This window comes from Scyliorhinus torazame, chromosome 4 (genome assembly GCF_047496885.1).
Source record: "Scyliorhinus torazame isolate Kashiwa2021f chromosome 4, sScyTor2.1, whole genome shotgun sequence".
Classification (NCBI taxonomy): Eukaryota; Metazoa; Chordata; class Chondrichthyes; order Carcharhiniformes; family Scyliorhinidae; genus Scyliorhinus; species Scyliorhinus torazame.
The window spans coordinates 55,842,704-55,863,955 of NC_092710.1; the positions used below are offsets into that span (position 1 = coordinate 55,842,704).

The following is a 21,252-nucleotide window of genomic DNA, read 5'->3' on the forward strand; positions in this document are numbered from 1 at the left end:
TGTACATTCAGCTTGCTGATGAAGAGTTAGGCCATAGGCAAGCATTATTGACCTGGGAGGGGAGAAGTAAAAGCCTGAATCTTGCGAGCAACAATTCCAATTTTCAATTTTGTCCAGGCATTGGCTATGGTAAATGCAGGAAAGTTATTGTTTCGAAACAATTGCTCACCACAGTCCAACACCGGCATCTCCAAATCATGGCTATATTCAAACTAAGACAATGTCAATACATTGGGGATATTATATATCGCTAATTTATTGTAGATGGTTGAATAAATACTAGAAACTAAGAGGGAACAAGCATGGAGAGAAATAATCCTCATTCAACAAAGTGGTGCTTTCAAAGCTTTCCTATAGCAACCTTAACAAAGCTATTGGCTCATCTCGGGTTTGGATTTCGTCAGGTTCTGAATGAAAGAATGTTTATTATGAACTCAATAATGTTCAGAATTGTATTATGTGTGTCTGCCTGCTACTACCGAACAAAAAATACCTTCCGTGTCAAATGACACCGAAGCAGCTTTTGAGCTCGTATAGTCGTGGCCGAGTGATTAAGGCGATGGACTAGAAATCTCTTGGGGTTTCCCCGCGCAGGTTCGAACACTGCCGACTATGTTTGTTCTCTTTCTCATTCAGGCTCAAGTTTCACCACGTTCTTTAGAGCGAATGGTGTCTGATGCGAAATGGTATCCCACACTTTGCAAAAAGACGAGTTGTTTTTCCCAACAGAGTGCGCTCTATTTGAAAAGTCGGGACACAGTTCAACATGTGTTATTATTCAGTGATTGGAAAAGTACACAGCGCTTTCTGGATAAGAATTATACAATGGAACATATGCTATTAATTAGTGAACGGAGATGTACATTCAGCTTGCTGATGAAGAGTTAGGCCATGGGCAAGCGTTATTGACCAGGGAGGGGAGAAGTAAAAGACTGAATCATGCGAGCAACAATTCCAATTATCAACTTTGTCCAGGGATTGGCGATGTTGAATGCAAAAAAGCTAGTGTTTCGAAACAAACCTGTTGGACTTTAACCTGGTGTTGTAAGACATCTTACTGTGCTCACCACAGACAACACCGGCATCTCCAAATCATGGCTATCTCCAAACTAAGACAATGTGAATGCGTTTTGGATAGTGTACATCGCTAATTTATTGTAGATGGTTGAATAAATGCTAGAAATTAAGAGGGAGCAAGTCAAGACGAGCTTTGAGAGAAATAATCCACACTCACCCTTCAGTTAGGAATGTTGGATGTCTCCCAGGCACTGGATCCGGGGTCGCTTACCGAGCATTGCCAATTTAACCTTGTGGCGATCAAATGAGGACTCTCAAGTCGCGAACTTGCTTTGTGACTGTAAAGACGTCCGTGGGTGCAATTCAAATAACCATAGTTTCAAACTCCACCTACCTTCCATTGAACTCAGGCTTCTTCTTTATTGTTAACAATGACTTGCCATTGTGGGTTTGATGGCAGACCCGATTTTTTGCATTAAGATGGGGAAAGTGATTGAGGAGTATGTGGAAATGAACCAAAATGGGAACGTCTCGCCGTCCGTGGTTTGCAAGGTATGGAAGGCGGGAGTGAGGGGAGGTCATTTCATTCAAGACAAAGATAGGTAGCGAGGCGCGGGATGGAGGGCAGCGTTGATCGGGGAGATGTTGGCGGGCGATGGAATATATCTGATGCACACGGAAGCGGGACATGTAGTGAGGAGGAAGGAGATGCCGGTGAAGTTTGATCTTCTATCGGAAGAGAGGGCGGTTCAGCAATGGAGGCCCGCAAGGGATTGGCTATGAATATGGTGAGAAAGCCATTGGATTGCTGGCGGGTCATTTCCATCGGCAGGCAGCATCGAGGGAGGTGGGAGGGAGTATTTCTGCATCTGAATGTGAACTGGTTCGTGGATTTAGAAGAATATTCAGAATATTTTTGTGACATTTGGGCATTTTGGATCTGAAGCGAGGGGAGTATCGAACTGATATTTGATAATAAATGTAAAATCCTCTCTTTAGTTGATGCGGAGTGGAAACGTTAACTGCATTTCTCTCTCCACTGGTGATGCCAGACCGGCTGCGTTTTCCCTGAAGTTTCTGTTTTTGTGTGTTGAAATTTAATGGATTTGCTTTAACCCAGATGTTTCTGGACCCTGAGGATAATTCCTGCATTTTCAGAATCCAGCACTAACTCCAGTTTGTATTTTGATTTCTGTCGGTGCATTATCGCCCTGTCAACAAATACAGAAAGAAAATGCACAGAGTCCAACAGCAAGTTGCGAATTTAAATCAAATCAAATGGCATTTCCTAATTCAACAAAGTGGTGCTATCAAAGCTTTCCTATAGCAACCTTAACAAAGCTATTGGCTCATCTCGGGTTTGGATTTCGTCAGGTTCTGAATGAAGAATATTTATTATGAACTCAATAATGTTCAGAATTGTATGTGTCTGCCTGCTCCTCCCGAATAAAAAAATACCTTCCGCGTCAAATCACCGAAACAGCTTTGGTTATCGTATAGTCGTGGCCGAGTGGTTAAGGCGATGGACTAGAAATCCATTGGGGTTTCCCCGCGCAGGTTCGAAACCTGCCGACTACGTATTTTCATTTTCTCATTCAGGTTTAAGTTTCACCACGTTCTTTTCAACGAATGGTGTCTGATGCGAAATGGTATCCCACACTTTGCAAAAAGACGAGTTGTTTTTCCCAACAGAGTGCGCTCTATTTGAAAAGTCGGGACACAGTTCAACATGTGTTATTATTCAGTGATTGGAATAGTACACAACGCTTTCTGGATAAGAATTTGATAATGGAACATATGCTATTAATTAGTGAACGGAGATGTACATTCAGCTTGCTGATGAAGACTTAGGCCATGGGCAAGCGTTATTGACCAGGGAGGGGAGAAGTAAAATGCCTGAATCATGCGAGCAACAATTCCAATTTTCAATTTTGTCCAGGGATTGGCTTTGGTGAATGTAGAAAGGCTAGTGTTTCGAAACAAACCTGTTGGACGTTAACCTGGCGTTGTAAGACATCTTACTGTGCTCACCACAGTCCAACACCGACAACTCCAAATCATGGCTATCTCCAAACTAAGACAATGTGAATGCTTTTTGGATAGTGTATATCGCAAATATAATGTAGGTGGTTGAATAAATACGAGAAATTAAGAGGGAGCAAGTCAAGACCAGCATGGAGAGAAATAATCCTCACTCACCCGTCAGTCAGGAATATTGGCTGTCTCCCAAGCACTGGATCCGGGTTCTGTTCCCGAGCATTGCCAATTTAACCTTGTGGCGATCAAATGAGGACTCTCAAGTCGCGAACGTTGCTTTGTGACTCTAAAGACGTCCGCGGGTGCAATTCAAATAACCATAGTTTCAAACTCCACCTACCTTCCATTGAACTCAGGCTTCTTATTTATTGTTAACAATGACTTGCCATTGTGGGTTTGATGGCAGACCCGATTTTTTGCATTAAGAGGGGAAAGTGATTGAGGAGTATGTGGAAATGAACCAAAATGGGAACGTCTCGCCGTCCGTGGTTTGGAAGTTATGGAAGCGGTAGTGAGGGGGTAGGTCATTTCATTCACGGCAAAGGTGGTTAGCGAGGCGTGGGAGGAAGGGCGGCGTTGATCGGTGAGATGTTGCCGGGCGATGGAATATATCTGATGCACACGGAAGCGGGACATGTAGTGAGGAGGAAGGAGTTGCCGGTCAAGTTTGATCTTCTATCGAAAGGAAGGGCGGTTCAGCAATGGAGGCCCGCAAGGGATTGGCTATGAGTATGGTGAACAAGCCATTGGACTGCTGACGGGTCATTTCCATCGGCAGGCAGCAGCGAGGGAGGTGGGAGGGAGTATTTCTGCATCTGAATGTGAACTGGTTCCTGGATTTAGAAGAATGTTCATAATATTTTTGTGACATTTGGCCATTTTGAATCTGAAGGCAGGGGAGTATCGAACTGATATTTGATAATAAATGTAAAATCCCCTCTTTAGTTGATGCGGAGTGGAAACGTTAACTCCGTTTCTCTCTCCACTGATGAAGCCAGACCGGCTGAGTTTTCCTGAAGTTTCTGTTTTTGTGTTGAAATTTAATGGATTTGCTTTAACCCAGATGAATAATGTTCAGAATTGTATGATGTGTGTCTGCCTGCTCCGACCGAATAAAAAAATAGCTTCCGCCTCAAATGACACCGAAGCTGGTTTTGTAGTCGTGTAGTCATGGCCGAGTGTTTAAGGCGATGGACTAGAATGCCATTGGGGTCTCCCCGCGCAGGTTCGATACCTGCCGACTACGTATGTTCTTTTTCTCATTCAGTTTCAAGTTTCACCACGTTCTGTGGAACGAATGGTGTCTGATGCGAAATGGTATCCCACACTTTGCAAAAAGACGAGTTGTTTTTCCCAAAAGAGTGCGCTCTATTTGAAAAGTCGGGACACAGTTCAACATGTGTTATTATTCAGTCATTGGAAAAGTACACAGCGCTTTCTGGATAAGAATTTTACAATGGAACATATGCTATTAATCAGTAAGCGGAGATGTACAGACAGCTTGCTGATGAAGAGTTAGGCCATGGGAAGCGTTATTGACTTGGGAGGGGAGAAGTAAAAGCCTGAATGATGGGAGCAACAATTCCAATTTTCGATTTTGTCCAGGGATTGGCTATGGTGAATGCAGAAAAGCTAGTGTTTCGAAACATACCTGTTGGACGTTAACCTGGTGTTGTAAGACATCGTACTGTGCTCACCACAGTCCAACACCGGCATCTCTAAATCATGGCTATCTCCAAACTAAGACAATGCGAATAATTTTGGAGAGTGTATATCGCAAATTGATTGTAGATGGTTGAATAAATACTAGAAACTAAGAGGGAACAAGTCAAGACCAGCATGGAGAGAAATAATCCTCACTCACCCGTCAGTCAGGAATGTTGGCTGTCTCCCAAGCACTAGATCCGGGGTCGCTTACCGAGCATTGCCAATTTAACCTTGTGGCGATCAAATGAGGACTCTCAAGTCGCGAACTTGCTTTGTGACTGTAAAGACGTCCGCGGGTGCAATTCAAATAACCATAGTTTCAAACTCCATCTACCTTCCATTGCACTCAGGTTTCTTCTTTATTGTTAACAATTACTTGCCATTGTGGGTTTGATGGCAGCCCCGATTTTTTGCATTAAGAGGAGAAAGTGATTGAGGAGTATGTGGAAATGAACCAAAATGGGAACGTCTCGCCGTCCGTGGTTTGGAAAGTATGGAAGGCGGTAGTGAGGGGGAGAGGTCATATCATTCCAAACAAAGGTGGTTAGCGAGGCGCGTTAGGAAGGGCAGCGTGGATCGGGGAAATGTTGGCGGGCGATGGAATATATCTGATGCACACGGAAGCGGGACATGTAGTGAGGAGGAAGGAGTTGCAGGTGAAGTTTGATCTTCTATCGAAAGGGAGGGCGGTTCAGCAATGGAGGCCCGAATGGGATTGGCTATGAGTATGGTGAGCAAGCCATTGGATTGCTGGCTGGTCATTTCCATCGGCAGGCAGCAGCGAGGGAAGTGGGAGGGAGTATTTCTGCATCTGAATGTGAACTGGTTCGGGGATTTACAAGAATGTGCAGAATATTTTTGTGACATTTGGGCACTTTGGATCTGAAGCGAGGGGAGTACCGAACTTATATCTGATAATAAATGGAATATCCTCCCTTTAGTTGATGCGGAGTGGAAACGTTAACTCCGTTTCTCTCTCCACTGATGATGCCAGACCGGCTGAGTTTTCCCTGAAGTTTCTGTTTTTGTGTGTTGAAATTTAATGGATTTGCTTTAACCCATATGTTTCTGGACCCTGAGGATAATTCCTGCATTTTCAGAATCCAGCACTAACTCCAGTTTGTATTTTGATTTCTGTCGGTGCATTATCGCCCTGTCAACAAATACAGAAAGAAAATGCACAGAGTCCAACAGCAAATTGCGAATTTAAATCAAATCAAATGGCATTTCCTAATTCAACAAAGCGGTGCTATCAAAACTTTCCTATAGCAACCTTAACAAAGCTGTTGGCTCATCTCGGGTTTGGATTTCGTCAGGTTCTGAATGAAGAATATTTATTATGAACTCAATAATGTTCAGAATTGTATGTGTCTGCCTGCTCCTCCCGAATAAAAAAATACCTTCCGCGTCAAATCACCGAAACAGCTTTGGTTATCGTATAGTCGTGGCCGAGTGGTTAAGGCGATGGACTAGAAATCCATTGGGGTTTCCCCGCGCAGGTTCGAAACCTGCCGACTACGTATTTTCATTTTCTCATTCAGGTTTAAGTTTCACCACGTTCTTTTCAACGAATGGTGTCTGATGCGAAATGGTATCCCACACTTTGCAAAAAGACGAGTTGTTTTTCCCAACAGAGTGCGCTCTATTTGAAAAGTCGGGACACAGTTCAACATGTGTTATTATTCAGTGATTGGAATAGTACACAACGCTTTCTGGATAAGAATTTGATAATGGAACATATGCTATTAATTAGTGAACGGAGATGTACATTCAGCTTGCTGATGAAGACTTAGGCCATGGGCAAGCGTTATTGACCAGGGAGGGGAGAAGTAAAATGCCTGAATCATGCGAGCAACAATTCCAATTTTCAATTTTGTCCAGGGATTGGCTTTGGTGAATGTAGAAAGGCTAGTGTTTCGAAACAAACCTGTTGGACGTTAACCTGGCGTTGTAAGACATCTTACTGTGCTCACCACAGTCCAACACCGACAACTCCAAATCATGGCTATCTCCAAACTAAGACAATGTGAATGCTTTTTGGATAGTGTATATCGCAAATATAATGTAGGTGGTTGAATAAATACGAGAAATTAAGAGGGAGCAAGTCAAGACCAGCATGGAGAGAAATAATCCTCACTCACCCGTCAGTCAGGAATATTGGCTGTCTCCCAAGCACTGGATCCGGGTTCTGTTCCCGAGCATTGCCAATTTAACCTTGTGGCGATCAAATGAGGACTCTCAAGTCGCGAACGTTGCTTTGTGACTCTAAAGACGTCCGCGGGTGCAATTCAAATAACCATAGTTTCAAACTCCACCTACCTTCCATTGAACTCAGGCTTCTTATTTATTGTTAACAATGACTTGCCATTGTGGGTTTGATGGCAGACCCGATTTTTTGCATTAAGAGGGGAAAGTGATTGAGGAGTATGTGGAAATGAACCAAAATGGGAACGTCTCGCCGTCCGTGGTTTGGAAGTTATGGAAGCGGTAGTGAGGGGGTAGGTCATTTCATTCACGGCAAAGGTGGTTAGCGAGGCGTGGGAGGAAGGGCGGCGTTGATCGGTGAGATGTTGCCGGGCGATGGAATATATCTGATGCACACGGAAGCGGGACATGTAGTGAGGAGGAAGGAGTTGCCGGTCAAGTTTGATCTTCTATCGAAAGGAAGGGCGGTTCAGCAATGGAGGCCCGCAAGGGATTGGCTATGAGTATGGTGAACAAGCCATTGGACTGCTGACGGGTCATTTCCATCGGCAGGCAGCAGCGAGGGAGGTGGGAGGGAGTATTTCTGCATCTGAATGTGAACTGGTTCCTGGATTTAGAAGAATGTTCATAATATTTTTGTGACATTTGGCCATTTTGAATCTGAAGGCAGGGGAGTATCGAACTGATATTTGATAATAAATGTAAAATCCCCTCTTTAGTTGATGCGGAGTGGAAACGTTAACTCCGTTTCTCTCTCCACTGATGAAGCCAGACCGGCTGAGTTTTCCTGAAGTTTCTGTTTTTGTGTTGAAATTTAATGGATTTGCTTTAACCCAGATGAATAATGTTCAGAATTGTATGATGTGTGTCTGCCTGCTCCGACCGAATAAAAAAATAGCTTCCGCCTCAAATGACACCGAAGCTGGTTTTGTAGTCGTGTAGTCATGGCCGAGTGTTTAAGGCGATGGACTAGAATGCCATTGGGGTCTCCCCGCGCAGGTTCGATACCTGCCGACTACGTATGTTCTTTTTCTCATTCAGTTTCAAGTTTCACCACGTTCTGTGGAACGAATGGTGTCTGATGCGAAATGGTATCCCACACTTTGCAAAAAGACGAGTTGTTTTTCCCAAAAGAGTGCGCTCTATTTGAAAAGTCGGGACACAGTTCAACATGTGTTATTATTCAGTCATTGGAAAAGTACACAGCGCTTTCTGGATAAGAATTTTACAATGGAACATATGCTATTAATCAGTAAGCGGAGATGTACAGACAGCTTGCTGATGAAGAGTTAGGCCATGGGAAGCGTTATTGACTTGGGAGGGGAGAAGTAAAAGCCTGAATGATGGGAGCAACAATTCCAATTTTCGATTTTGTCCAGGGATTGGCTATGGTGAATGCAGAAAAGCTAGTGTTTCGAAACATACCTGTTGGACGTTAACCTGGTGTTGTAAGACATCGTACTGTGCTCACCACAGTCCAACACCGGCATCTCTAAATCATGGCTATCTCCAAACTAAGACAATGCGAATAATTTTGGAGAGTGTATATCGCAAATTGATTGTAGATGGTTGAATAAATACTAGAAACTAAGAGGGAACAAGTCAAGACCAGCATGGAGAGAAATAATCCTCACTCACCCGTCAGTCAGGAATGTTGGCTGTCTCCCAAGCACTAGATCCGGGGTCGCTTACCGAGCATTGCCAATTTAACCTTGTGGCGATCAAATGAGGACTCTCAAGTCGCGAACTTGCTTTGTGACTGTAAAGACGTCCGCGGGTGCAATTCAAATAACCATAGTTTCAAACTCCATCTACCTTCCATTGCACTCAGGTTTCTTCTTTATTGTTAACAATTACTTGCCATTGTGGGTTTGATGGCAGCCCCGATTTTTTGCATTAAGAGGAGAAAGTGATTGAGGAGTATGTGGAAATGAACCAAAATGGGAACGTCTCGCCGTCCGTGGTTTGGAAAGTATGGAAGGCGGTAGTGAGGGGGAGAGGTCATATCATTCCAAACAAAGGTGGTTAGCGAGGCGCGTTAGGAAGGGCAGCGTGGATCGGGGAAATGTTGGCGGGCGATGGAATATATCTGATGCACACGGAAGCGGGACATGTAGTGAGGAGGAAGGAGTTGCAGGTGAAGTTTGATCTTCTATCGAAAGGGAGGGCGGTTCAGCAATGGAGGCCCGAATGGGATTGGCTATGAGTATGGTGAGCAAGCCATTGGATTGCTGGCTGGTCATTTCCATCGGCAGGCAGCAGCGAGGGAAGTGGGAGGGAGTATTTCTGCATCTGAATGTGAACTGGTTCGGGGATTTACAAGAATGTGCAGAATATTTTTGTGACATTTGGGCACTTTGGATCTGAAGCGAGGGGAGTACCGAACTTATATCTGATAATAAATGGAATATCCTCCCTTTAGTTGATGCGGAGTGGAAACGTTAACTCCGTTTCTCTCTCCACTGATGATGCCAGACCGGCTGAGTTTTCCCTGAAGTTTCTGTTTTTGTGTGTTGAAATTTAATGGATTTGCTTTAACCCATATGTTTCTGGACCCTGAGGATAATTCCTGCATTTTCAGAATCCAGCACTAACTCCAGTTTGTATTTTGATTTCTGTCGGTGCATTATCGCCCTGTCAACAAATACAGAAAGAAAATGCACAGAGTCCAACAGCAAATTGCGAATTTAAATCAAATCAAATGGCATTTCCTAATTCAACAAAGCGGTGCTATCAAAACTTTCCTATAGCAACCTTAACAAAGCTGTTGGCTCATCTCGGGTTTGGATTTCGTCAGGTTCTGAATGAAAGAATATTTATTATGAACTCAATAATATTCAGAATTGTAGAATGTGTGTCTGCCTGCTACTACCGAATTAAAAAAATACCTTCCGCGTCAAATCACCGAAACAGTTTTGGCGCGCGTGTACTCGTGGCCGAGTGGTTAAGGCGATGGACTAGAAATCCATTGGGGTCTCCCCGCGCAGGTTCGAACCCTGCCGACTACGTATGTTCTTTTTCGCATTCAGGTCCAAGTTTCACCACGTTCTTTGGAACGAATGGTGTCTGATGCGAAATTATATCCCACACTTTGCAAAAAGACGAGTTGTTTTTCCCAACAGAGTGCGCTCTATTTGAAAAGTCGGGACACAGTTCAACATGTGTTATTATTCAGTGATTGGAAAAGTACACAGCGCTTTCTGGATAAGAATTTGACAATGGAACATATGCTATTAATTAGTGAACGGAGATGTACATTCAGCTTGCTGATGAAGACTTAGGACATGGGCAAGCGTCATTGACCAGGGAGGGGAGAAGTAAAATGCCTGAATCATGCGAGCAACAATTCCAATTTTCAATTTTGTCCAGGGATTGGCTATGGTGAATGTAGAAAAGCTAGTGTTTCGAAACAAACCTGTTGGACGTTAACTTGGTGTTGTAAGACATCGTACTGTGCTCACCACAGTCCAACACCGGCAACTCCAAATCATGGCTATCTCCAAACTAAGACAATGTGAATGCTTTTTGGATAGTGTATATCGCAAATATATTGTAGATGGTTGAATAAATACTAGAAATTAAGAGGGAACAAGTCAAGACCAGCATGGAGAGAAATAATCCTCACTCACCCGTTAGTCAGGAATAATGGCTGTCTCCCAAGCACTGGATCCGGGTTCTGTTACCGAGCATTGCCAATTTAACCTTCGGGCGACCAAATGAGGACTCTCAAGTCGCGAACGTTGCTTTGTGACTCTAAAGACGTCCGTGGGTGCAATTCAAATAACCATAGTTTCAAACTCCACCTACCTTCCATTGAACTCAGGCTTCTTCTTTATTGTTAACAATGACTTGCCATTGTGGGTTTGATGGCAGACCCGATTTTTTGCATTAAGAGGGGAAAGTGATTGAGGAGTATGTGGAAATGAACCAAAATGGGAACGTCTCGCCGTCCGTGGTTTGGAAGGTATGGAAGGCGGTAGTGAGGGGAGGTCATTTCATTCAAGACAAAGGTAGTTCGCGAGGCGCGTTAGGAAGGGCAGCGTTGATCGGGGAGATGTTGGCGGGCGATGGAATATATCTGATGCACACGGAAGCGGGACATGTAGTGAGGAGGAAGGAGATGCCGGTCAAGTTTGATCTTCTATCGGAAGAGAGGGCTGTTCAGCAATGGAGGCCCGAAAGGGATTGGCTATGAGTATGGTGAGCAAGCCATTGAATTGCTGACGGGTCATTTCCATCGGCAGGCAGCAGCGAGGGAGGTGGGAGGGAGTATTTCTGCATCTGAATGTGAACTGGTTCGTGGATTTAGAAGAATGTTCAGAATATTTTTGTGACATTTGGGCATTTTGGATCTGAAGCGAGGGGAGTATCGAACTGATATTTGACAATAAATGTAAAATCCTCTCTTTAGTTGATGCGGAGTGGAAACGTTAACTCCGTTTCTCTCTGCACTGATGATGCCAGACCGGCTGAATTTTCGCTGAAGTTTCTGTTTTTGTGTGTTGAAATTTAATGGATTTGCTTTAACCCATATGTTTCTGGACCCTGAGGATAATTCCTGCATTTTCAGAATCCAGCACTAACTCCAGTTTGTATTGTGATTTCTGTCGGTGCATTATCGCCCTGTCAGCAAATACAGAAAGAAAATGCACAGAGTCCAACAGCAAATTGCGAATTTAAATCAAATCAAATGGCATTTCCTAATTCAACAAAGCGGTGCTATCAAAACTTTCCTATAGCAACCTTAACAAAGCTATTGGCTCATCTCGGGTTTGGATTTCGTCAGGTTCTGAATGAAAGAATACTTATTATGAACACAATAATGTTCAGAATTGTATTATGTGTGTCTGCCTGCTCCTACCGAATAAAAAAATACCTTCCGCGTCAAATCACCGAAGCAGCTTTTGCGCTCATGTAGTCGTGGCCGAGTGGTTAAGGCGATGGACTAGAAATCCTTTGTGGTCTCCCCGCGCAGGTTCGAACCCTGCCGATTACGTATGTTCTTTTTCTCATTCAGGTTCAAGTTTCACCACGTTCTTTGGAACGAATGGTGTCTGATACGAAATGGTATCCCGCACTTTGCAAAAAGAAGAGTTGTTTTTCCCAACAGAGTGCGCTCTATTTGAAAAGTCGGGACACAGTTCAACGTGTGTTATTATTCAGTCATTGGAAAAGTACACAGCGCTATCTGGATAAGAATTTTACAATGGAACATATGCTATTAATGAGCGAACGGAGATGTACATTCAGCTTGCTGATGAAAACTTCGGCCATGGGCAAGCGTTGTTGACCAGGGAGGGGAGAAGTAAAATGCCTGAATCATGCGAACAACAATTCTAATTTTCAATTTTGTCCAGGGATTGGCTATGGTGAATGTAGAAAGGCAAGTGTTTCGAAACAAACCTGTTGGACGTTAACCTGGTGTTGTAAGACATCTTACTGTGCTCACCACAGTCCAACACCGGCATCTCCAAATCATGGCTATCTCCAAACTAAGACAATGCGAATGCTTTTTGGATAGTGTATATCGCAATTGATGATGTTATACTAGAAACTAAGAGGGAACAAGTCAAGACCAGCATGGAGTGAAATAATCCTCACTCACCCGTCAGTCAGGAATGTTGGCTGTCTCCCAAGCACTAGATCCGGGGTCGCTTACCGAGCATTGCCAATGTAACCTTGTGGCGATCAAATGAGGACTCTCAAGTCGCGAACTTGCTTTGTGAATGTAAAGACGTCCGCGGTTGCAATTCAAATAACCATAGTTTCAAACTCCATCTACCCTCCATTGCACTCAGGTTTCTTCTTTATTGTTAACAATTACTTGCCATTGTGGGTTTGATGGCAGACCCGATTTTTTGCATTAAGAGGAGAAAGTGATTGAGGAGTATGTGGAAATGAACCAAAATGGGAACGTCTCGCCGTCCGTGGTTTGGAAGTTATGGAAGGCGGTAGTGAGGGGGGAGGTCATATCATTCAAGACAAAGGTGGTTAGCGAGGCGCGTTAGGAAGGGCAGCGTGGATCGGGGAAATGTTGGCGGGCGATGGAATTTATCTGATGCACACGGAAGCGGGACATGTAGTGAGGAGGAAGGAGTTGCAGGTGAAGTTTGATCTTCTATCGAAAGGGAGGGCGGTTCAGCAATGGAGGCCCGAAAGGGATTGGCTATGAGTATGGTGAGCAAGGCATTGGATTGCTGACGGGTCATTTCCATCGGCAGGCAGCAGCGAGGGAGGTGGGAGGGAGTATTTCTGCATCTGAATGTGAACTGGTTCGTGGATTTAGAAGAATGTTCAGAATATTTTTGTGACATTTGGGCATTTTGGATCTGAAGCGAGGGGAGTATCGAACTGATATTTGATAATAAATGTAAAATCCTCTCTTTAGTTGATGCGGAGTGGAAACGTTAACTCCGTTTCTCTCTCCACTGATGATGCCAGACCGGCTGAGTTTTCCCTGAAGTTTCTGTTTTTGTGTGTTGAAATTTAATGGATTTGCTTTAACCCATATGTTTCTGGACCCTGAGGATAATTCCTGCATTTTCAGAATCCAGCACTAACTCCAGTTTGTATTGTGATTTCTGTCGGTGCATTATCGCCCTGTCAACAAATACAGAAAGAAAATGCAGAGTCCAACAGCAAATTGCGAATTTAAATCAAATCAAATGGCATTTCCGAATTCAACAAAGCGGTGCTATCAAAACTTTCCTATAGCAACCTTAACAAAGCTATTGGCTCATCTCGGGTTTGGATTTCGTCAGGTTCTGAATGAAAGAATACTTATTATGAACACAATAATGTTCAGAATTGTATTATGTGTGTCTGCCTGCTCCTACCGAATAAAAAAATACCTTCCGCGTCAAATCACCGAAGCAGCTTTTGCGCTCATGTAGTCGTGGCCGAGTGGTTAAGGCGATGGACTAGAAATCCTTTGTGGTCTCCCCGCGCAGGTTCGAACCCTGCCGATTACGTATATTCTTTTTCTCATTCAGGTTCAAGTTTCACCACGTTCTTTGGAACGAATGGTGTCTGATACGAAATGGTATCCCGCACTTTGCAAAAAGAAGAGTTGTTTTTCCCAACAGAGTGCGCTCTATTTGAAAAGTCGGGACACAGTTCAACGTGTGTTATTATTCAGTCATTGGAAAAGTACACAGCGCTATCTGGATAAGAATTTTACAATGGAACATATGCTATTAATGAGCGAACGGAGATGTACATTCAGCTTGCTGATGAAAACTTCGGCCATGGGCAAGCGTTGTTGACCAGGGAGGGGAGAAGTAAAATGCCTGAATCATGCGAACAACAATTCCAATTTTCAATTTTGTCCAGGGATTGGCTATGGTGAATGTAGAAAGGCAAGTGTTTCGAAACAAACCTGTTGGACGTTAACCTGGTGTTGTAAGACATCTTACTGTGCTCACCACAGTCCAACACCGGCATCTCCAAATCATGGCTATCTCCAAACTAAGACAATGCGAATGCTTTTTGGATAGTGTATATCGCAATTGATGATGTTATACTAGAAACTAAGAGGGAACAAGTCAAGACCAGCATGGAGTGAAATAATCCTCACTCACCCGTCAGTCAGGAATGTTGGCTGTCTCCCAAGCACTAGATCCGGGGTCGCTTACCGAGCATTGCCAATTTAACCTTGTGGCGATCAAATGAGGACTCTCAAGTCGCGAACTTGCTTTGTGAATGTAAAGACGTCCGCGGTTGCAATTCAAATAACCATAGTTTCAAACTCCATCTACCCTCCATTGCACTCAGGTTTCTTCTTTATTGTTAACAATTACTTGCCATTGTGGGTTTGATGGCAGACCCGATTTTTTGCATTAAGAGGAGAAAGTGATTGAGGAGTATGTGGAAATGAACCAAAATGGGAACGTCTCGCCGTCCGTGGTTTGGAAGTTATGGAAGGCGGTAGTGAGGGGGGAGGTCATTTCATTCAAGACAAAGGTGGTTAGCGAGGCGCGTTAGGAAGGGCAGCGTGGATCGGGGAAATGTTGGCGGGCGATGGAATTTATCTGATGCACACGGAAGCGGGACATGTAGTGAGGAGGAAGGAGTTGCAGGTGAAGTTTGATCTTCTATCGAAAGGGAGGGCGGTTCAGCAATGGAGGCCCGAAAGGGATTGGCTATGAGTATGGTGAGCAAGGCATTGGATTGCTGACGGGTCATTTCCATCGGCAGGCAGCAGCGAGGGAGGTGGGAGGGAGTATTTCTGCATCTGAATGTGAACTGGTTCGTGGATTTAGAAGAATGTTCAGAATATTTTTGTGACATTTGGGCATTTTGGATCTGAAGCGAGGGGAGTATCGAACTGATATTTGATAATAAATGTAAAATCCTCTCTTTAGTTGATGCGGAGTGGAAACGTTAACTCCGTTTCTCTCTCCACTGATGATGCCAGACCGGCTGAGTTTTCCCTGAAGTTTCTGTTTTTGTGTGTTGAAATTTAATGGATTTGCTTTAACCCATATGTTTCTGGACCCTGAGGATAATTCCTGCATTTTCAGAATCCAGCACTAACTCCAGTTTGTATTGTGATTTCTGTCGGTGCATTATCGCCCTGTCAACAAATACAGAAAGAAAATGCAGAGTCCAACAGCAAATTGCGAATTTAAATCAAATCAAATGGCATTTCCGAATTCAACAAAGCGGTGCTATCAAAACTTTCCTATAGCAACCTTAACAAAGCTATTGGCTCATCTCGGGTTTGGATTTCGTCAGGTTCTGAATGAAAGAATACTTATTATGAACACAATAATGTTCAGAATTGTATTATGTGTGTCTGCCTGTTCCTCCCGAATAAAAAAATACCTTCCGCGTCAAATCACCGAAGCAGCTTTGGCGCTCGTGTAGTCGTGGCCGAGTGGTTAAGGCGATGGCTAGCAATCCATTGGGGTTTCAACGCGCAGGTTCGAAACCTGCCGGCTACGTATGTTCATTTTCTCATTCAGGTTCAAGTTTCACCACGTTCTTTGCAACGAATGGTATCTGATGCGAAATGGTATCCCACACTTTGCAAAAAGACGAGTTGTTTTTCCCAACAGAGTGCGCTCTATTTGAAAAGTCGGGACACAGTTCAACATGTGTTATTATTCAGTGATTGGAAAAGTACACAGCGCTTTCTGGATAAGAATTTTACAATGGAACATATGCTATTAATTAGTGAACGGAGATGTACATTCAGCTTGCTGATGAAGACTTAGGCCATGGGCAAGCGTTATTGACCAGGGAGGGGAGAAGTAAAATGCCTGAATCATGCGAACAACAATTCCAATTTTGTCCAGGGATTGGCTATGGTGAATGTAGAAAGGCTAGTGTTTCGAAACAAACCTGTTGGACGTTAACCTGGCGTTGTAAGACATCTTATTGTGCTCACCACAGTCCAACACCGGCATCTCCAAATCATGGCTATCTCCAAACTAAGACAATGCGAATGCTTTTTGGATAGTGTATATCGCAAATATATTGTAGGTGGTTGAATAAATACTAGAAATTAGGAGGGAACAAGTCAAGACCAGCATGGAGAGAAATAATCCTCACTCACCCGTCAGTCAGGAATATTGGCTGTCTCCCAAGCACTGGACCCGGGTTCTGTTACCGAGCATTGCCAATTTAACCTTGTGGCGATCAAATGAGAACTCTCAAGTCGCGAACGTTGCTTTGTGACTCTAAAGACGTCCGTGGGTGCAATGCAAATAACCATAGTTTCAAACTCCACCTACCTTCCATTGAACTCAGGCTTCTTCTTTATTGTTAACAATGACTTGCCATTGTGGGTTTGATGGCAGACCCGATTTTTTGCATTAAGACGGGTAAAGTGATTGAGGAGTATTTGGAAATGAACCAAAATGGGAACGTCTCGCCGTCCGTGGTTTGGAAGGTATGGAAGGCGGGAGTGAGGGGAGGTCATTTCATTCAAGACAAAGGTAGGTAGCGAGGCGCGGGATGGAGGGCAGCGTTGATCGGGGAGATGTTGGCGGGCGATGGAATATATCTGATGCACACGGAAGAGGGACATGTAGTGAGGAGGAAGGAGATGCCGGTGAAGTTTGATCTTCTATCGGAAGAGAGGGCGGTTCAGCAATGGAGGCCCGCAAGGGATTGGCTATGAATATGGTGAGAAAGCCATTGGATTGCTGGCGGGTCATTTCCATCGGCAGGCAGCATCGAGGGAGGTGGGAGGGAGTATTTCTGCATCTGAATGTGAACTGGTTCGTGGATTTAGAAGAATGTTCAGAAAATTTTTGTGACATTTGGGCATTTTGGATCTGAAGCGAGGGGAGTATCGAACTGATATTTGATAATAAATGTAAAATCCTCTCTTTAGTTGATGCGGAGTGGAAACGTTAACTGCATTTCTCTCTCCACTGATGATGCCAGACCGGCTGAGTTTTCCCTGAAGTTTCTGTTTTTGTGTGTTGAAATGTAATGGATTTGCTTTAACCCAGATGTTTCTGGACCCTGAGGATAATTCCTGCATTTTCAGAATCCAGCACTAACTCCAGTTTGTATTGTGATTTCTGTCGGTGCATTATCGCCCTGTCAACAAATACAGAAAGAAAATGCACAGATTCCAACAGCAAATTGCGAATTTAAATCAAATCAAATGACTTTTCCTAATTCAACAAAGTGGTGCTATCAAAGCTTTCCTATAGCAACCTTAACAAAGCAATTGGTCATCTCGGGTTTGGATTTCGTCAGGTTCTGAATGAAGAATATTTATTATTAACTCAATAATGTTCAGAATTGTATGATGTGTGTCTGCCTGCTCCTACCGAATAAAAAAATACCTTACGCGTCAAATCACCGAAGCAGCTTTTGCGCTCGCGTAGTCGTGGCCGAGTGGTTAAGGCGATGGACTAGAAATCCATTGGGGTCTCCCCGCGCAAGTTCGAACCCTGCCGGTTACGTATGTCCTTTTTCTCATTCAGGTTCAAGTTTCACCACGTTCTTTGGAACGAATGGTGTCTGATGCGAAATGGTATCCCACACTTTGCAAAAAGACGAGTTGTTTTTCCCAACAGAGTGCGGTCTATTTGAAAAGTCGGGACACAGTTCAACATGTGTTATTATTCAGTGATTGAAAAAGTACACAGCGCTTTCTGGATAAGAATTTTACAATGGAACATATGCTATTAATTAGTGAACGGAGATGTACATTCAGCTTGCTGATGAAGACTTAGGCCATGGGCAAGCGTTATTGACCAGGGAGGGGAGAAGTAAAATGCCTGAATCATGCGATCAACAATTCCAATTTTCAATTTTGTCCAGGGATTGGCTATGGTGAATGTAGAAAGGCTACTGTTTCGAAACAAACCTGTTGGACGTTAACCTGGCGTTGTAAGACATCTTACTGTGCTCACCACAGTCCAACACCGGCATCTCCAAATCATGGCGATCTCCAAACTAAGACAATGCGAATGCTTTTTGGATAGTGTATATCGCAAATATATTGTAGGTGGTTGAATAAATACTAGAAATTAGGAGGGAACAAGTCAAGACCAGCATGGAGAGAAATAATCCTCACTCACCCTTCAGTCAGGAATATTGGCTGTCTCCCAAGCACTGGATCCGGGTTCTGTTACCGAGCATTGCCAATTTAACCTTAGGGCGATCAAATGAGGACTCTCAAGTCGCGAACGTTGCTTTGTGACTCGAAAGACGTCCGTGGCTGCAATTCAAATAACCATAGTTTCAAACTCCACCTACCTTCCATTGAACTCAGGCTTCTTCTTTATTGTTCACAATGACTTGCCATTGTGGGTTTGATGGCAGACCCGATTTTTTGCATTAAGATGGGGAAAGTGATTGAGGAGTATTTGGAAATGAACCAAAATGGGAACGTCTCGCCGTCCGTGGTTTGGAAGGTATGGAAGGCGGGAGTGAGGGGAGGTCATTTCATTCAAGACAAAGGTAGGTAGCGAGGCGCGGGATGGAGGGCAGCGTTGATCGGGGAGATGTTGGCGGGCGTGGAATATATCTGATGCACACGGAAGCGGGACATGTAGTGAGGAGGAAGGAGTTGCAGGTGAAGTTTGATCTTCTATCGAAAGGGAGGGCGGTTCAGCAATGGAGGCCCGCAAGGGATTGGCTATGAGTATGGTGAGCAAGCCATTGGATTGCTGACGGGTCATTTCCATCGGCAGGCAGCAGCGAGGGAGGTGGGAGGGAGTATTTCTGCATCTGAATGTGAACTGGTTCGTGGATTTAGAAGAATGTTCAGAATATTTTTGTGACATTTGGGCATTTTGGATCTGAAGCGAGGGGAGTATCGAACTGATATTTGATGATAAATGTAAAATCCTCTCTTTAGTTGATGCGAAGTGGAAACGTTAACTCCGTTTCTCTGTCCACTGATGATGCCAGACCGGCTGAGTTTTCCCTGAAGTTTCTGTTTGTTGTGTGTTGAAATTTAATGGATTTGCTTTAACCCATATGTTTCTGGACCCTGAGGATAATTCCTGCATTTTCAGAATCCAGCACTAACTCCAGTTTGTATTGTGATTTCTTTCGGTGCATTATCGCCCTGTCAAAAAATACAGAAAGAAAATGCACCGAGTCCAACAGCAAATTGCGAATTTAAATCAAATCAAATGACATTTCCTAATTCAACAAAGTGGTGCTATCAAAGCTTTCCTATAGCAACCTTAACAAAGCTATTGGCTCATCTCGGGTTTGGATTCCGTCAGGTTCTGAATGAAAGAATATTTATTGTGAACTCAATAATGTTCAGAATTGAATGATGTGTTTCTGCCTCCTCCTCCCGAATAAAAAAATACCTTCCGCGTCAAATGACACCGAAGCAGCCTTTGAGCTCGTGTAGTCGTGGCCGAGTGGTTAAGGCGACGGACTAGAATACCATTGGGGTGTCCCCGCGGAGGTTCGAACCCTGCCGACTACGTATGTTCTTTTTCTCATTCATGTTCAAGTTTCACCATGTTCTTTGGAACGAATGGTGTCTGATGCGAAATGGTATCCCACACTTTGCAGAAAGACGAGTTGTTTTTTCCCAACAGAGTGCGCTCTATTTGAAAAGTCGGGACATAGTTCAACATGTGTTATTATTCAGTGATTGGAAAAGTACACAGCGCTATCAGGATAAGAATTTTACAATGGAACATATGCTATTAATTAGTGAACGGAGATGTACATTCAGCTTTCTGATGAAGACTTAGGCCATAGGCAAGCGTTGTTGACCAGGGAGGGGAGAAGTAAAATGCCTGAATCATGCGAGCAACAATTCCAATTTTCGATTTTGTCCAGGGATTGGCTATGGTGAATGCAGAAAAGCTAGTGTTTCGAAACATACCTGTTGGACGTTAACCTGGTGTTGTAAGACATCGTACTGTGCTCACCACAGTCCAACACCGGCATCTCCAAATCATGGCTATCTCAAAACTAAGACAATGTGAATGCTTTTTGGATAGTGTATATCGCAAATATATTGTAGATGGTTGAATAAATACTAGAAATTAAGAGGGAACAAGTCAAGACCAGCATGGAGAGAAATAATCCTCACTCACCCGTCAGTCAGGAATATTGGCTGTCTCCCAAGCACTGGATCCGGGTTCTGTTACCGAGCATTGCCAATTTAACCTTAGGGCGATCAAATGAGGACTCTCAAGTCGCGAACGTTGCTTTGTGACTCGAAAGACGTCCGTGGGTGCAATTCAAATAACCATAGTTTCAAACTCCACCTACCTTCCATTGAACTCAGGCTTCTTCTTTATTGTTCACAATGACTTGCCATTGTGGGTTTGATGGCAGACCCGATTTTTTGCATTAAGATGGGGAAAGTGATTGAGGAGTATGTGGAAATGAACCAAAATGGGAACGTCTCGCCGTCCGTGGTTTGCAAGGTATGGAAGGCGGGAGTGAGGGGAGGTAATTTCATTCAAGGCAAAGGTAGGTAGCGAGGCGCGGGAGGGAGGGCAGCGTTGATCGGGGAGATGTTGGCGGGCGATGGAATATATCTGATGTACACGGAAGAGGGACATGTAGTGAGGAGGAAGGAGTTGCCGGTGAAGTTTGATCTTCTATCGAAAGGGAGGGCGGTTCAGCAATGGAGGCCCGCAACGGATTGGCTGTGAATATGGTGAGAAAGCCATTGGATTGCTGGCGGGTCATTTCCATCGGCAGGCAGCAGCGAGGGAGGTGGGAGGGAGTATTTCTGCATCTGAATGTGAACTGGTTCGTGGATTTAGAAGAATGTTCAGAATATTTTTGTGACATTTGGGCATTTTTGATCTGAAGCGAGGGGAGTATCGAACT

At 44.0% G+C, this 21,252-nt stretch overlaps 10 non-coding genes across 10 annotated transcripts; all 10 read left to right on the forward strand.

The window, feature by feature from the left end:
• The first annotated feature begins 533 nt into the window (after positions 1 to 533).
• trnas-aga (transfer RNA serine (anticodon AGA)) lies at positions 534 to 615 on the forward strand. The gene has a single exon. It is a non-coding gene; the product is annotated as a tRNA-Ser (tRNA).
• A 1,898-nt stretch (positions 616 to 2,513) lies between these two features.
• On the forward strand, positions 2,514 to 2,595 carry trnas-aga (transfer RNA serine (anticodon AGA)). Its single transcript has one exon. It is a non-coding gene; the product is annotated as a tRNA-Ser (tRNA).
• Positions 2,596 to 4,218: 1,623 nt separating this feature from the next.
• trnas-aga (transfer RNA serine (anticodon AGA)) lies at positions 4,219 to 4,300 on the forward strand. Its single transcript has one exon. It is a non-coding gene; the product is annotated as a tRNA-Ser (tRNA).
• Positions 4,301 to 6,199: 1,899 nt separating this feature from the next.
• On the forward strand, positions 6,200 to 6,281 carry trnas-aga (transfer RNA serine (anticodon AGA)). Its single transcript has one exon. It is a non-coding gene; the product is annotated as a tRNA-Ser (tRNA).
• A 1,623-nt stretch (positions 6,282 to 7,904) lies between these two features.
• trnas-aga (transfer RNA serine (anticodon AGA)) lies at positions 7,905 to 7,986 on the forward strand. The gene has a single exon. It is a non-coding gene; the product is annotated as a tRNA-Ser (tRNA).
• Positions 7,987 to 9,892: 1,906 nt separating this feature from the next.
• Positions 9,893 to 9,974, forward strand: trnas-aga (transfer RNA serine (anticodon AGA)). The gene has a single exon. It is a non-coding gene; the product is annotated as a tRNA-Ser (tRNA).
• Positions 9,975 to 11,880: 1,906 nt separating this feature from the next.
• On the forward strand, positions 11,881 to 11,962 carry trnas-aga (transfer RNA serine (anticodon AGA)). Its single transcript has one exon. It is a non-coding gene; the product is annotated as a tRNA-Ser (tRNA).
• A 1,893-nt stretch (positions 11,963 to 13,855) lies between these two features.
• On the forward strand, positions 13,856 to 13,937 carry trnas-aga (transfer RNA serine (anticodon AGA)). Its single transcript has one exon. It is a non-coding gene; the product is annotated as a tRNA-Ser (tRNA).
• A 3,872-nt stretch (positions 13,938 to 17,809) lies between these two features.
• Positions 17,810 to 17,891, forward strand: trnas-aga (transfer RNA serine (anticodon AGA)). The gene has a single exon. It is a non-coding gene; the product is annotated as a tRNA-Ser (tRNA).
• Positions 17,892 to 19,800: 1,909 nt separating this feature from the next.
• trnas-aga (transfer RNA serine (anticodon AGA)) lies at positions 19,801 to 19,882 on the forward strand. Its single transcript has one exon. It is a non-coding gene; the product is annotated as a tRNA-Ser (tRNA).
• The last annotated feature ends 1,370 nt before the right edge of the window (positions 19,883 to 21,252 follow it).